The sequence below is a fragment of the Vidua chalybeata genome, chromosome 1, assembly GCF_026979565.1.
Source record: "Vidua chalybeata isolate OUT-0048 chromosome 1, bVidCha1 merged haplotype, whole genome shotgun sequence".
Lineage (NCBI taxonomy): Eukaryota > Metazoa > Chordata > Aves > Passeriformes > Viduidae > Vidua > Vidua chalybeata.
The window spans coordinates 152,400,303-152,417,661 of record NC_071530.1 but is presented as its reverse complement, the minus strand read 5'-3'; the positions used below and the strand labels follow the sequence as shown (position 1 = coordinate 152,417,661).

General features: G+C 54.2%; 1 protein-coding gene across 1 annotated transcript in view; it reads right to left on the bottom strand.

The window, feature by feature from the left end:
• BOP1 (BOP1 ribosomal biogenesis factor) overlaps positions 1-17,359 on the bottom strand; it is a 106,431-nt gene that overhangs the window by 31,454 nt on the left and 57,618 nt on the right. The window lies entirely within an intron of this gene.

Below are 17,359 nucleotides of genomic sequence, written 5' to 3'. Positions count from 1 at the left end.
TACCGGGGTCCGGGATAGCGGGAATGTCGTGGGGATACCGGGAATGGGGATTTGGGAATGCCGGGAGCGCCCAGCCCCGGCAGATCTGCACCTTCTGCCTCAGCAACCAGCGCAAAATGGTGAGTGGAGCCGGGAAAACCGGGAACACCGGGAGTAATGGGGTCTGGGATAGCGGGAATGTCGTGGGGATACTGGGAATGGGGATTTGGGAATGCCGGGAGCGCCCAGCCCCGGCAGATCTGCACCTTCTGCCTCAGCAACCAGCGCAAAATGGTGAGTGGGAGCCGGGAAAACCGGGAATACCGGGGTCTGGGATAGCGGGAACGTCGTGGGGATACCGGGAATGGGGATTTGGGAATGCCGGGAGCGCCCAGCCCCGGCAGATCTGCACCTTCTGCCTCAGCAACCAGCGCAAAATGGTGAGTGGAGCCGGGAAAACCGGGAATACCGGGAGTAATGGGGTCCGGGAATGCCGCAGGGATAGAGGGAATGGGGAGCAGGATACCGGGAATGGGGATTTGGGAATGCCGGGAGCGCCCAGCCCCGGCAGATCTGCACCTTCTGCCTCAGCAACCAGCGGAAAACGGTGAGTGGAGCCGGGAAAACCGGGAATAATGGGGTCTGGAATAGCGGGAATGTCGTGGGGATACTGGGAATGGGGAGCGGGATACTGGGAATAGGGATTTGGGAATGCCGGGAGCGCCCAGCCCCGCCAGATCTGCACCTTCTGCCTCAGCAACCAGCGGAAGCTCCTGAGTTCTGAAGGGTTTGGGATGTGGGGAATGAGCTCCGGGATACTGGGAATGCCACAGGGAATGCAGACCAGGATACAGGGAATGGCGAGAGGATAGAGGGAAAGGTGGCCCGGGATTCGGGAATGAATCCCGCGGAGATGTGGGGAATTGCGTCCCAGGATTTGGGAATGCTGCGGGGATAAAGGGGTTGGGGGACCAGGATTAGGGAATGAATCCCGCGGGGAATGAGGGCCCGAGATTCGGGCTGGGATGGAGGGAATGGCGTCTCCAGGATTTGGGATTCGGGCTGGGAACGACGAGCCCCCGTCATTCCCAAAAAACCAGCGATCCTCGGATTTATCCCGGGGATAAATTGTTTGTGTTTGCCCACTCCGAGGGGCAGCGGGACGCAGGGAATTGTGTACTGGGAATTCAGGGATGCCGTGGGGATGTAGGGAATTGTGCCCTGGGAATTGGGGATCCGGAATGAGGAGCTCCCGTGCGGAGGCACCGCTGGAAGCTGAGGCTTCCCAAAAAAAACGGTGATTCCCGGGTTTATCCCGGCGATTCCCGGGTTTATCCCAGTGTTTGCCCACTGCCGGGATGAGCGGGAATGCCGAGGAGTTCCAGGGACAGCAGAGCCCACCCGAGGTGGCTCCAAAATCCAGGGAAAATCCATGGAAAATCCATGGAATATCCACGGAATATCCACAGAAAATCCTCTCTGAAGCCGAGGGAAAAGGGACGGGAGAGGAGCCGGGAATGGGCACCGGGAAGGGCCCTGGAAAAGCTGGCAGAGATCTGGGATCGGCTCCCAGTGCTCCCAGTAACTCCATACTGGGGATCCCAGTCCCTGAGTGCCGGCACTCCCAGTTCCCAATCCCAGTGCTCCCAGTTTTCCAGCGCCAGGGATCCCAGTCTCCCCATCCCAGCACTCCCAGTTCCCAATCCCGGCGTTCCCAGTTCCCCATCCCAGCGCTCCCAGTTCCCAATCCCAGTGCTCCCAGTTCCCCCATCCCAGCGCTCCCAGTTCCCAATCCCGGCGTTCCCAGTTCCCCATCCCAGCGCTCCCAGTTCCCAATCCCAGTGCTCCCAGTTCCCCCATCCCAGCGCTCCCAGTTCCCAATCCCAGTGCTCCCAATTCCCAAATCCAGCGCTCCCAGTCTCCCAATCCCAGTGCTCCCAATTCCCAAATCCAGCGCTCCCAGTCTCCCAATCCCGGCGCTCCCAGTTCCCAAATCCAGCGCTCCCAGTTCCCCATCCCAGCACTCCAATTCCCCCATTCCAGCACTCCCAGTTCCCAATCCCAGCGCTCCCAATTCCCCCATTCCAGCGCTCCCAGTTCCCAATCCCGGCGTTCCCAGTTCCCCCATTCCAGAGCTCCTGGAGCCGCCGGGAGCCGCCCTGGCCATCCCAATTTCCCCCAGTGCCCCTGGATTTTGGGATTCCCTCTCCTCTCCGGATTCCCTGGATTTTGGGACTTCCCTGCAGGTGCAGCAGGGAAAATCCAGCGGGATTTTCCTGCCGCATCCCAAATCCCAAATTCCCCAAAGCCCCTCCTGGGAACGGAGCCATTCCAAGGGCAGAGGGGCAGGATCGGGATCCGGGCTGATCCCGGATAACCCAGAGGGGACGGAAAAGTCCTCGGGAAGGATTCTGGGCTCATCAAACTCCGGAGTTTTCCACCCAAACCATTCCCAAAGCCCGAGAGCTCCGGGATTTTGGAAAGAGAGGATTTGGGAAAAGGGGAATTTGGGAAAAGGGGAATTTGGGAAAAGCCCAGGTCTTGGGAATGGCCCTGCCCAGGCTGCTGGGAATGGCCGGGAATGGGATCCCAGCTCATCCCAGTCGGGAATGGGATCCCAACTCATTCCAGATGGGAATGGGATCCCAGCTCATTCCAGGTGGGAATGGGGTCCAAACTCATTCCAGTTGGGAATGAGATCCCAGCTCATCCCAATCGGGAATGGGATCTGAACTCATTCCAATCGGGAATGGGATCCCAGCTCATCCCAGTCAGGAATGGGATCCCAACTCATCCCAGCCAGGAATGGGATCCCAGCTCATTCCAGGTGGGAATGGGATCCCAGCTCATCCCAGGTGGGAATGGGATCCCAGCTCATTCCAGGTGGGAATGGGATCCAAACTCATCCCAGCCAGGAATGGGATCCCAGCTCATCCCAGATGGGAATGGGATCCCAGCTATTCCAGATGGGAATGGGATCCCAGCTATTCCAGATGGGAATGGGATCCCAGCTCATTCCAGGTGGGAATGGGATCCCAACTCATCCCAGCCAGGAATGGGATCCCAGCTATTCCAGTCGGGAATGGGATCCGAACTCATTCCAGATGGGAATGGGATCCCAGCTCATTCCAGCCTGGAATGGGATCCCAGCTATTCCAGTCGGGAATGGGATCCGAACTCATTCCAGATGGGAATGGGATCCCAGCTCATTCCAGCCTGGAATGGGATCCCAGCTCATCCCAATCGGGAATGGGATCCCAGCTCATCCCAGTCAGGAATGGGATCCCAGCTATTCCAGTCGGGAATGGGATCCCCGCTCCCTAAATCCAATCCCATCCCAGCATTCCCAGGGATTTTTCCAGCCCTGGATTCTCTGGGAATTCCATCCCTGAGCCTCAGCATCCTCACAGGGGAGAATTCCTGCCCAGTATCCCACGGAACCCGTGGGAAGCCACTCCTGGAAGTGAGGGATGCAGGGAAAAGGGGAGAATCCAGGGAAATCAATTCCTATAAATCCCCGTCCCTAATTTTCCGTCAATCCCAATAATTCCCATCCTCAGTTTTGGATCAATTCCTACAAAATCCCAATCACCAATTTCACATCAATCCAAATAAATCCTCCTCCTTAACTTTCCCTTAATCCCAAAAATTTCCATCGCTAATTTTGGACCAATCCCAATAAATCCAAATCCTTATTTTTAAAATTCCTACGAACTCCCAGTGTCAATCTGCCATCAATCCCAATAAATCCCCATCCTTAATTTTGAAACAATTCCTATAAAATCCCATCACAGCTGGAATCGGAGCTGGAATTAGAACTGGAATTAGGTCTGGAATTAGGGCTGGAATTAGAACTGGAATTAGGGCTGGGATTGGGGCTGGGATTGGGAGTGAAATCAGAAGTGGAATTGGGGCTGGAATTACAATTGGAATTGGGGTTGGAATTAGAACTGGAATTAGGGCTGGAATTAGAACAGGAATCAGAGTTTGAATTGGGGCTGGAATTAGAGCTGGAATTGGGGCTGGGATTAGAACTGGAGTTAGAACTGGAATTAGAACTGGAATTAGAACTGGAATTAGAAGTGGAATTAGAACTGGAATTAGAACTGGAATTAGGGCTGAGATCGGGGCTGGAATTAGAACTGGAGTTAGAACTGGAATTAGAACTGGAGTTAGAACTGGAGTTAGAAGTGGAATTAGAACTGGAATTAGGGCTGAGATCGGGGCTGGAATTAGAACTGGAGTTAGAACTGGAGTTAGAAGTGGAATTAGGGCTGGGATCGGGGCTGGAATTAGAACTGGAGTTAGAACTGGAATTAGAACTGGAGTTAGAACTGGAGTTAGGGCTGGGATCAGGGCTGGGATTGGGGCTGGGATTAGAACTGGAGTTAGGGCTGGGATCAGGGCTGGAATTAGAACTGGAATTAGAACTGGAGTTAGGGCTGGGATCAGGGCTGGGATTGGGGCTGGGATTAGAACTGGAATTAGAACTGGAGTTAGGGCTGGGATCAGGGCTGGGATTGGGGCTGGGATTAGAACTGGAATTAGAACTGGAGTTAGGGCTGGGACCGGGGCTGGCGCCGCTCCCGATCCGTGCCGGGAATTTTCCGGGATGCGCTCCGGCGGATTTGGGGTTTACGGGGTGCGAAGGGAATCCCGTCCCGCTCTTTGATCCCGAGCGTGTCGGACAAGGCCGAGGAAATGAGATCCAGCCCCTCGGGAGCCGGGAATGCCGGGCTGGGAACGGCTCCCGGGCTCGGGATCATCCCAGAGCCTCCAATCCCGCCCCAAAGCCCGGCTTTTCCACGGACGGGAACGCCCGATCCCATGGGAATGGGGTGGGGTTTAGGGCCCTTCCCATCCCCGAGCATTCCAGGATTCCAGGTGGGAGCAGGAGCCTTCCCAAAGTGTGGGATCGGCTCCCTAAAATCCATCCTGCCCGAAAAATCCCCCCTCAAATCCTCTTCCCATCCCAAAGATCCCTAAAATCCTTATCCTGTCCCAAAAATCCCACAAAATCGTCCCTCAAATCCTCTTCCCGTCCCGAAAATCCCTAAAATCCTCCTTCTGTCCCAACAATCCCAGAAAATCCTCTTCCCATCCCAAAGATCCCTAAAATACTTGTCCTGTCTCAAAAATCCCACAAAATCATCCCTTAAATCCTCTTCCCATCCCAAAAATCCCTAAAATCCTCTTCCTGCCTCAAAGATCCCTAAAATCCTTGTCCTGTCCCAAAAATCCCACAAAATCATCCCTCAAATCCTCTTCCCATCCCGAAAATCCTAAAAATCCTTTTCCTGTCCCAAAAAAAACCCCCCTCAAATCCTCTTCCAATCCCAAAGATCCCTAAAATCCTTGTCCTGTCCCAAAAATCCCACAAAATCCCCCCTCAAATCCTCTTCCCATCCCAAAAATCCCAAAGCTGTGGCTCCCAGGGGTCCGATCCCGGTGCCACCCCGTCCCCGGAAAAGCCGGAGCAGCGGGAAAAGGAGCGGGAAAAGTGGGATGGGCTGAGCTGAGAGGGAATTTTTGGGGGGAATTTGGGATCTGGGAACATCCCAGGGATTTTTGGGCCGAGCCCAAACCCCGGGAAAGCTCGGGAGAAGCCGAGGACCAAGTGGGAAAATTTGGGATAATTTGGGATAATTGGGGTCGGGATTGCAGCAGGAATGGCACAGGTGGGCGGCCAATCCCGGGAATTCCTTGGAATTCCCAAATGGGGAGAGAGGCCCCGGTGTTCCCGACATCCCCCCCCAGATCCCTGCGGAAGGGTTGAGCTTTCCCGGGATTTTCCACGCTGGGGGCGCCGGGATCTGCTCAGATCCCAACGATTCCCAATCCCAGCCAGGAATTGTGGCTGGGGGAGCTCCAGGAGTGGAAAAACGGGATCTGGGGATACAGGGATTCCCAGATCCCAACAGTGCCGAGGGAATTCCGAGCCGGAATTCCAGCAGAGATCTGGGATGCGGAGAGGTTTTCCCGGGATCAGGCAGCGACCGAGCCGGGAATATGGGAAAGGTGGGGAAGGATCCTTGGGATCTTTGGGATCCTTGGGATCCTCGGGATCCCGGCCCCTTCCATGGGGAAGGAAGGGATGGGAGAGGGGAGCCGGGTCCGGAGGGAATTGGGATCAAGGAATTCCCCTCTGGAATCTTCTCAGGATCCAGGGGGGGGAAGTGGGATCCAGGATATTGGGATCCAGAGGGGATTGGGTCAGAGAAGGATTCGGGATCCAGAGGGAATTCGGGATCCAGAGGGGATTCGGGATAAAGGAATTCCCCTCTGGAATGCTCTCAGACGGAATTGGGATCCAAGGGGGGGAATTGGGATCCGGAGGGGATTTGGGATAAAGGAATTCCCATCTGGAATCCCCTCAGGATCCAGAGGGGATTTGGGATCCAGGAAGGAATTGGGATCCAGAGGGGACTGGGATAGAGAAGGATTTGGGATCCAGAGGGGATTTGGGATCCAGAGGGAATTGGGATACAAGAAGTTCTTGGGATCCAGGGGGAATCAGGATCCAGAAGGAATCGGGATCCAGAGGGGATTTGGGATCCAGAGGGAATTGGGACACAAGAAGTTCTTGGGATCCAGAGGAGATTTGGGATCCAGAAGGAATCGGGATCCAGAGGGGATTTGGGATCTGGAGGGAATCGGGATCCAGGTGGGAGTCAGGGCCCAGATCAGCTCTGATCCCATTCCCAGCCCGGAATCCATCAGGAATATCCTGGTGCCATTCCCAGAGCATTCCTGACCCTCCTGGACTGGAAATCCCGGGAAAGGGGAAGTCCCGGAAAACGGGAAATCCCAGGAAAGGGGAAATGCCAGGAAAGGGGAAATCCCGGGAAAGGGGAAATCCCGGAAAACAGGAAATCCCAGGAAAGGGGAAATCCCAGGAATCCCAGGGAAAACCCCAGCACAGCTTCCCAAGGAAAGCCGTAAGGAGGGACTTCAGATGAGAGCAGGGATTTGGGATTTGGGATCAGGGATTTGGGATTTGGGATTGGAGCAGGGATTTGGGCCCCTCTGGAATTTCGGGACCAAAACTTCTCTGGAGCTCCAGGAAAACCATCCCGAATCCAGAGGGGCTGGGAAGTTCCCCCAGATCCCAATCCCGGCCCTCGGAGACGGAGATTCCGGGCGCTTCCCACATCCCCACATCCAGGATTTTCACGGAAAAATCCCAAATTTAGGCGCAGGGAGCAGGAATTCCATGAGATTCCCAAACCACCCCAGAGCCAGGAGGTTTCCTCAGCCGTTCCCACTTCTCCCCTCTCAGGGCTGCACCCCCAATCCAGGTTTTCCATGGAAAAAAAATCCTAGTTTTAGGCAGAAAGAGCAAGAATTCCCAGTTTTCCCAAACCACCCCAGAGCCAGGAGTTTCCCTCAGCAATTCCCGGATTTTCCCCTTCAGGGCTGCACCCCCATCCAGGTTTTCCATGGAAAAATCCCGGATTTGGGCACAGGGAGCAGCAATTCCATCAGATTCCCAAACCACCCCGGAGCTTCCCTGAGCCATTCCCGCTTTTCCCCAGGATGGGATCACCCCCATCCAGGATTTTCATGGAAAAATCCCGGATTTGGGCACAGGGAGCAGGAATTCCATCAGATTCCCAAACCACCCCGGTGCCAGGAGTTTCCCTCAGCAATTCCCGGTTTTCCCCCTTCAGGGCTGCACCCCCATCCAGGTTTTCCATGGAAAAGTCCCGGATTTGGGTGCAGGGAGCAGGAAGAATTCCATGAGATTCCCAAACCACCCCGGAGCCGGGAGCTTCCCTGAGCTGCTCCCGCTTTTCCCCAGGATGGGATCACCCCCATCCAGGATTTCCATGGGAAAATCCTGGATTTGGGCACAGGGAGCAGGAAGAATTCCATGAGATTCCCAAAACCACCCCGGAGCCAGGAGTTTCCCTCAGCAATTCCCGGTTTTTCCCCTTCAGGGCTGCACCCCCATCCAGGATTTCCATGGAAAAATCCCGGATTTGGGCACAGGGAGCAGCAATTCCATGAGATTCCCAAAACCACCCCGGTGCCAGGAGTTTCCCTCAGCAATTCCCGGTTTTCCCCCTTCAGGGCTGCACCCCCATCCAGGATTTCCATGGAAAAATCCCGGATTTCGGCGCAGGGAGCAGGAAGAATTCCATGAGATTCCCAAATCATCAGAGCCAGGAGTTTCCCTGAGCAATTCCTGCTTTTCCCCAGGTCGGGGGCACCCAATCCCGGTTTTCCATGGAAAATCCCGGATTTGGGCACAGGGAGCAGCAATTCCATCAGATTCCCAAACCACCCCGGTGCCAGGAGTTTCCCTGAGCCATTCCCGCTTTTCCCCAGGATGGGATCACCCCCATCCAGGATTTTCATGGAAAAATCCCGGATTTGGGCACAGGGAGCGGGAATTCCATCAGATTCCCAAACCACCCCGGTGCCAGGAGTTTCCCTCAGCAATTCCCGGTTTTCCCCCTTCAGGGCTGCACCCCCATCCAGGATTTTCATGGAAAAATCCCGGATTTGGGTGCAGGGAGCAGGAAGAATTCCATGAGATTCCCAAACCACCCCGGAGCCGGGAGCTTCCCTGAGCTGCTCCCGCTTTTCCCCAGGATGGGATCACCCCCATCCAGGATTTCCATGGGAAAATCCCGGATTTGGGCACAGGGAGCAGGAAGAATTCCACGAGATTCCCAAAACCACCCCGGAGCCAGGAGTTTCCCTCAGCAATTCCCGGTTTTCCCCCTTCAGGGCTGCACCCCCATCCAGGTTTTCCATGGAAAAATCCCGGATTTGGGCACAGGGAGCGGGAATTCCATCAGATTCCCAAACCACCCCGGTGCCAGGAGTTTCCCTCAGCAATTCCCAGTTTTCCCCCTTCAGGGTTGCACCCCCATCCAGGATTTTCATGGAAAAATCCCGGATTTGGGCACAGGGAGCAGGAATTCCATCAGATTCCCAAACCACCCCGGTGCCAGGAGCTTCCCTGAGCCATTCCCGCTTTTCCCCCTTTTCCAAAGGCTGCCCGAAGGCCGGGATCGGGGGCTGCGATCCCGAATTCCTGCCGGAGGTGAGAGGGAAAAGTGCGGCGGGATTTTCCCAATCCCCGTTTCCGCTCCAGACGGCCCCGAGCTCCCGGGGATTGAACATCTGGGAAATCGGAGCAGAATTCCCCCTTTTCCCTCCCCTTCCCACCCGCAGAGGGAACAAAGGGAGAGCCGGAGCCGCACGTGCGGGGATGGAAAAACGGGGGAGGGCTGGGACGGGACGGAAAACGGGAATTGGATCCCAAAAAAAAACGGGGATGGGAAAAGGCAGAGGCTGGGGATGGGAAACGGGAATTGGAGCCCAGAAAACGGGGATGAGAAATGGGAATTGGAACCCAAAAAATGAGGATGGGAAATGGGAATTAAATCCCAGAAAATGGGGATGAGAAATGGGAATTGGAACCCAAAAAATGGGGATGGGAAATGGGAATTGGAACCCAGAAAATGGGGATGGGAAATGGGAATTGGAACCCAGAAAATGGGGATGGGAAAAGGCAGAGGCTGGGGATGGGAAACGGGAATTGGATCCCAGAAAACGGGGATGGGAAATGGAATTGGAACCCAAAAAATGAGGATGGGAAATGGGAATTAAATCCCAGAAAATGGGGATGAGAAATGGGAATTGGAACCCAAAAAATGAGGATGGGAAATGGGAATTAAATCCCAGAAAATGGGGATGAGAAATGGGAATTGGAACCCAAAAAATGGGGATAGGAAAAGGAAGAGGCTGGGGATGGGAAATGGGAATTGGATCCCAGAAAACGGGGATGGGAAATGGAAGAGGCTGGGCATGGGAAACGGGAATTGGATCCCAGAAAACGGGGATGGGAAATGGGAGAGGCTGGGCATGGGAAACGGGAATTGGATCCCAGAAAATGGGGAGGAGAAATGGGATTTGGAGCCCAAAAACTGGGATGGGAAATGGGATTTGGATCCCAAAAACTGGGATGGGAAACAGGAATTGGAACCCACAAATGGGGATGGGAAATGGGAATTGGATCCCAAAAAACGGGGATGGGAAATGGAAGAGGCTGGGGATGGGAAACGGGAATTGGATCCCAGAAAATGGGGATGGGAAATGGGAATTGGAGCCCAAAAACTGGGATGGGAAATGGTAATTAAATCCCAAAAACCGGGGATGGGAAATGGGAGTTGGAACCCAAAAAATGAGGATGGGAAATGGGAATTAAATCCCAGAAAATGGGGATGAGAAATGGGAATTGGAACCCAAAAAATGGGGATAGGAAAAGGAAGAGGCTGGGGATGGGAAATGGGAATTGGATCCCAGAAAACGGGGATGGGAAATGGGAGAGGCTGGGCATGGGAAACGGGAATTGGATCCCAGAAAATGGGGAGGAGAAATGGGATTTGGAGCCCAAAAACTGGGATGGGAAATGGGATTTGGATCCCAAAAACTGGGATGGGAAACAGGAATTGGAACCCACAAATGGGGATGGGAAATGGGAATTGGATCCCAAAAAACGGGGATGGGAAATGGAAGAGGCTGGGGATGGGAAACGGGAATTGGATCCCAGAAAATGGGGATGGGAAATGGGAATTGGAGCCCAAAAACTGGGATGGGAAATGGTAATTAAATCCCAAAAACCGGGGATGGGAAATGGGAGTTGGAACCCAAAAAATGAGGATGGGAAATGGGAATTAAATCCCAGAAAATGGGGATGAGAAATGGGAATTGGAACCCAAAAAATGGGGATAGGAAAAGGAAGAGGCTGGGGATGGGAAATGGGAATTGGATCCCAGAAAACGGGGATGGGAAATGGGAGAGGCTGGGCATGGGAAACGGGAATTGGATCCCAGAAAATGGGGAGGAGAAATGGGATTTGGAGCCCAAAAACTGGGATGGGAAATGGGATTTGGATCCCAAAAACTGGGATGGGAAACAGGAATTGGAACCCACAAATGGGGATGGGAAATGGGAATTGGATCCCAAAAAACGGGGATGGGAAATGGAAGAGGCTGGGGATGGGAAACGGGAATTGGATCCCAGAAAATGGGGATGGGAAATGGGAATTGGAGCCCAAAAACTGGGATGGGAAATGGTAATTAAATCCCAAAAACCGGGGATGGGAAATGGGAGTTGGAACCCAAAAAATGGGGATGGGAAAAGGAAGAGGCTGGGGATGGGAAATGGGAATTGGATCCCAGAAAACGGGGATGGGAAATGGGAGAGGCTGGGATGGGATATGGGAATTGGATCCCAGAAAACGGGGATGGGAAATGGGAGAGGCTGGGCATGGAAAACAGGAACTGGATCCCAAAAACTGGGAAGTGGCACTGGGGTTATACTGGTTATACTGGGGTTATACTGGTTATACTGGGGTGGCACTGGGTTATACTGGGGTTATACTGGTTATACTGGGGTTGTACTGGGGTTATACTGGTTATACTGGGGTGGCACTGGGGTTATACTGGTTATACTGGGGTGGCACTGGGGTTATACTGGTTATACTGGGGTGGCACTGGGGTTATACTGGTTATACTGGTTATACTGGTTATACTGGGGTGGCACTGGGGCTATACTGGTTATACTGGTTATACTGGTTATACTGGGATGGCACTGGGGTTATACTGGTTATACTGGGGTGGCACTGGGGTTATACTGGTTATACTGGGGTTGTACTGGGGTTATACTGGTTATACTGGGGTGGCACTGGGGTTATACTGGTTATACTGGGATGGCACTGGGTTATACTGGGGTTGTACTGGGGTTAGACTGGTTATACTGGTTATACTGGGGTGGCACTGGGGTTATACTGGGGTTGTACTGGGGTTATACTGGTTATACTGGTTATACTGGGGTTATACTGGTTATACTGGTTATACTGGTTATACTGGGGTGGCACTGGGGTTATACTGGTTATACTGGTTATACTGGGGTTATACTGGTTATACTGGGGGAGACTGGGGTTATACTGGTTATACTGGTTATACTGGTTATACTGGGGTTATACTGGTTATACTGGTTATACTGGGGGAGACTGGGGTTATACTGGTTATACTGGTTATACTGGTTATACTGGGGTTATACTGGTTATACTGGTTATACTGGGGGAGACTGGGGTTATACTGGTTATACTGGTTATACTGGGGTTATACTGGTTATACTGGGGTTATACTGGTTATACTGGTTATACTGGGGTGGCACTGGGGTTATACTGGTTATACTGGTTATACTGGTTATACTGGGGTGGCACTGGGGCTATACTGGTTATACTGGTTATACTGGGGTGGCACTGGGGTTATACTGGGGTTGTACTGGGGTTATACTGGTTATACTGGTTATACTGGTTATACTGAAGTTGTACTGGGGTTATACTGGTTATACTGGGGGTGACTGTGGGACGGGAATCCCAGGATCGGGGCAGGGATCGGGAACAGCTCTGGGGGATCCCGGGAGGATGCCGGGGAAGGGATTCCAGAATTCCCACAAAAGGGATCCCAGGAGGATTCCTGGGAACAGGATCCTGGGAGGATTCCTGGGAATGGGATTCAGGAAAATTCCCTGGGAACGGGATCCCAGGAGGATTCCCCGGGAATGGGATCCTGGGAGGATTCCCTAGGAATGGGATCCAGGAGAATTCCCTGGGAATGGGATTCAGGAGAATTCCCTGGGAAGAGGATCCTGGGAGGATTCCTGGGAACAGGATCCTGGGAGGATTCCTGGGAATGGGATTCAGGAGAATTCCCTGGGAACAGGATCCCAGGAGGATTCCTTGGAAAGAGATCCCAGGAAGATTCCCTGGGAATGGGATCCCAGGAGGATTCCTGGGAAAGGGATCCCAGGAGGATTCCCTGGGAACGGGATCCAGCAGAATTCCCTGAGAATGGGATCCCGGGAGGATTCCTGGGAACAGGATCCTGAGAGGATTCCTGGGAATGGGATTCAGGAGAATTCCCTGGGAACAGGATCCCAGGAGGATTCCTTGGAAAGAGATCCCAGGAAGATTCCCTGGGAATGGGATCCCAGGAGGATTCCTGGGAAAGGGATCCCAGGAGGATTCCCTGGGAACGGGATCCCAGGAGGATTCCTTGGAAAGAGATCCCAGAAGGATTCCCTGGGAATGGGATTCAGGAGAATTCCCTGGGAAGAGGATCCTGGGTGGATTCCTGGGAACAGGATCCTGGGAGGATTCCCTAGGAATGGGATTCAGGAGAATTCCCTTGGAACAGGATCCCAGGAGGATTCCTTGGAAAGAGATCCCAGGAGGATTCCCCAGGAATGGGATCCTGGGAGGATTCCCTAGGAATGGGATCCTGGAGGATTCCTGGGAATGGGATTCAGGAGAATTCCCTGGGAAGGGGATTCAGGAGAATTCCCTGGGAAGGGATCCTGGGTGGATTCCCCGGGAAGGGGATCGAAGGGGATCCCGGCAGGATTCCCAATTCCAGGTTTGATCCCATCTCCTTTCCCTCCCGCAGAGCAAAGACCGGGACAGGAAGACGGGACAGCTCCGGAGCTAGGCCAGGAATTCCAGCCGGGAATTCCAGCCGGGAATTCCAGCCGGGAATCCCAGCCGGAGCAGGGGAAAGCCACGCTGGCGGATTCCCGGATCCAGGGACGTTTTCCTGCCGGATCCCGCGGGAACAGCGGCACCGACATTCCAGCGGATCCCGCAGGACACAGAGGACGTGCCGGAATTCCGGGATATCCAGGGAATGCACCCACAGAGCCCCAGGGACGGCGGAGCCGCTCCGGGAATCCTCGGGAATCCCCGCCCCAGGATTCCGGATCATGGAACACTTGGATCTCTCGGATGTGCTCCGGGAATCCTCGGGAATCCCCGCCCCGGGATTCCGGATCATGGAACACTTGGATCTGCTCCGGGAATCCTCGGGAATTCCTGCCCTGGGATTCCAGATCATGGAACTCTTGGATCTCTCGGATCTGCTCCAGAAATCCTCGGGAATCCCTGCCACGGGATTCCGAAACATGGAACACTTGGATCTCTCGGATCTGCTCCGGAAATCCTCGGGAATTCCTGCCCCGGGATTCCGGATCATGGAACACTTGGATCTCTCTGATCCTTGGGAATTCCTGTCCCAGGATCCTGATCACAGAGGACTTGGATCTCCTGGATCCACTTGGGAATCCCTGTCCCAGGATTCCTGCACATGGAACACTGGGATCTCCTGGGTCCGCTCCAGGAATCCCTGGGAATCCCTGTCCCTCCTGGAACACTGGGGGCTCTCAGATCCATTCCAAGGATCCTTGGGAATCCTGCCCTGGGATTCCTCTCATGGAACACTCAGATCTCCCACAGCTCTTTGGGAATCCTTGGGAATCCCCACCTTGGGATCCACGGATGCTCATGGAACACTTGGATCTCTGGGATCCACTCCGAAAATCCCTGGGAATCTCTGCCCTGGGATCCGTGGATGCTCAAAGGAACCCGTGGATCTCCCAGATGCACCCAGGAATCCTTGGGAATCCTGCCCTGGAATTCCTCCTCACGGAACACTTGGATCTCCTGATCCACTCGGGAATCCTGCCCCGGAATTCCTCCTCACGGAACACTTGGATCTCCTGATCCACTTGGGAATCCTGTGCCAGGATTCCTCCTCATGGAACACTTGGATCTCCTGGAGCTGCTCCAGGAATCCCTGGGAATCTCTGCCCTGGGATCCGTGGACGCTCATGGAACTTTTGGCTCTCCCAGAGCCACTTCCCGGATCCACTTCCTGCTTGGAGCCACTTGATCCCAGAACCGATCCTGGAATCAATCCCAGAACTGATCCCAGAACCGATCCTGGAATTAATCCCGGAACTGATCTTAGAACCAATCCCTGAACTGATCCCGGCAGTGATCCCAGAACTGATCCCTGAACTGATCCTGGAATTAATCCCGGAACTGAACCAATCCCTGAACTGATCCCTGAACAGATCCCAGCACCGATCCCTGAGCGTGGGGTGCAGGGAGGGGCTGCATTTTTTGGGAATTATCAATCACATGCTGGAATTTCATGTTGTTGATGTGGGAATTAATTAAATCCGTGGTTTGTGTCATTAATCGGGAATCTGGCTCATGATCCTTGAGGGAATTCCTTCCTTTTCCCTTTCCTTTTCCTTTTCCCTTCCCCTTTTCCTATTTTCCCTTTCCCATTTCCCTTTTTCCTTTCCTTTTCCTTCTCCTTTCATTTTCCCTATTCCCTATTCCCTTTTGCTTCTCCTTTTCCCTTTCCCCTTTCTCCTTTTCTGTTTTCCCTTCTCATTTTCCCTTTCCCTTTCCTTTCCTTCCCCTTTTTCCTTTCCTTCCCCTTTTTCTTTCCTTTCCTTTCCTTTCCTTTCCTTTCCTTTCCTTTCCTTTCCTTTTCCTTTCCTTTCCTTTCCTTTCCTTTTCCTTTCCTTTCCTTTCCTTTCCTTTCCTTTCCTTTCCTTTCCTTTCCTTTCCTTTCCTTTCCTTTTCCTTTCCTTTCCTTTCCTTTCCTTTCCTTTCCTTTCCTTTCCTTTCCTTTCCTTTTTCCCTTTCTCTTTCCCATTTTCCCATTTTCCCTTTTCCTTTCCCTTTCCCCCAGGTCATTCCCAGCCAGCACCGACATTCCCTGTGCCAGAAGGCAAAAACCAGGAATTTGGGAAAACCTGGGGAAATGAACCCCAGCGCTTCCCAAAGTTCCACCTGCGGGATCCCAGGACAACGGGATGTTCCCAAATCCACAAGGAAAGGGTGGGATGAGGGAAAGGCCTGGAATGTTGGGCAGCGTGGGGGAGGAAAACTGGGATGGGCTCTGGGATTGGGAGCAGAACTGGGATGGGACTGGGAACAGAACTGGGATGGGACTGGGAACAGAACTGGGAACAGAACTGGGATGGGATTGGGAACAGAACTGGGATGGGATCGGGATCAGAACTGGGATGGGCTCTGGGATTGGAATCAGAACTGGGATGGGCTCTGGGATCGGGATCAGAACTGGGATGGGATCAAGATCAGAACTGGGATGGGATCGGGATCAGAACTGGGATGGGATCGGGATCAGAACTGGGATGGGATCGGGATCAGAACTGGGATGGGCTCTGGGATCGGGATCAGAACTGGGATGGGATCGGGAGCAGAACTGGGATGGGCTCTGGGATCGGGATCAGAACTGGGATGGGATCGGGAGCAGAACTGGGATGGGCTCTGGGATCGGGATCAGAACTGGGATGGGACTGGGAACAGAACTGGGATGGGACTGGGAGCAGAACTGGGGTAGGATTGGGAATAGAACTGGGATGGGACTGGGAACAGAACTGGGATGGGATCAGGATCAGAACTGGGATGGGATGTGGAAACAGAACTGGGATGGGCTCTGGGATCGGGATCAGAACTGGGATGGGATCGGGATCAGAACTGGGATGGGATCGGGAGCAGAACTGGGATGGGATCGGGATCAGAACTGGGATGGGATCGGGAGCAGAACTGGGATGGGCTCTGGGATAGGGATCAGAACTGGGATGGGATCAGGATCAGAACTGGGATGGGATCGGGATCAGAACTGGGATGGGAGTCAGATCCAGCAGAGAACCGGGATAAGTCCCAGCATCAGGATTCCCACGGGATTCCCTGAGCCCCTGATCCTGAGTGATTCCATGGATTATCCAAAGGCGCCGGCACCGAGGGGGGCTGGGAATGTGGGGAGGGCTGGAGAGGGAGGAGGATTCCCAGGAAAAGGACGTCGGGTCCATGGGGAAAAAAATCAGGGAATTGCTGAGCTTGGAAAAGTCTCCAGAGCCTCCCAAATCCATCCCAGCCGTGTCCCCATCCCACATCCACAGGGATGGGCATTCCAGCTGGGGATGGGGATTCCAGCCCAGAATTCCAACCCTTTCCAGGGGAATATTCCCAAAAATCCCAACCCGAGGCTGTTCCCTCTGGTCCTTTCCCCGTTCCTGACGTTTTCCAGCCCCACATTCCAGCCCCAGCTGCTCCCCCCCCGGCGCAGCTGGAGCAGGGAAAAGGCTCCGGATCCGGCCGGGAATGCCAGGGGAAGCGCAGCATTCCCCGATCCCGCAGATCCCGAGGGGCTCCTGTCCCCTTTTCCCGGCTCCTGGCGCTTCCCCATCCTATCCCATCCCATCCCGGGAGCATTCCCGGCTCATTCCCGGCTCCATCCCGGCCCCCGCCGGGGCCCGGCCCGGGATTTTCCGGGACATTTTTGCTCCATGAAATCAGCGGAGGCTCCTGGATCCGCACGTCCCGGCCTTGGCTCCCGCGGGATTGGCCCCGAGCCCGCTCCCGCTGCCAGCCCGGCTCCTGGAACTCAGGAATTCAGGAATTCGGGCCGGCGGCCCGGGATGGCTCCGCACCGGAGGAATTTTGGGATCCGCGGCCATCCCGGGCTCGCTCCAAGGG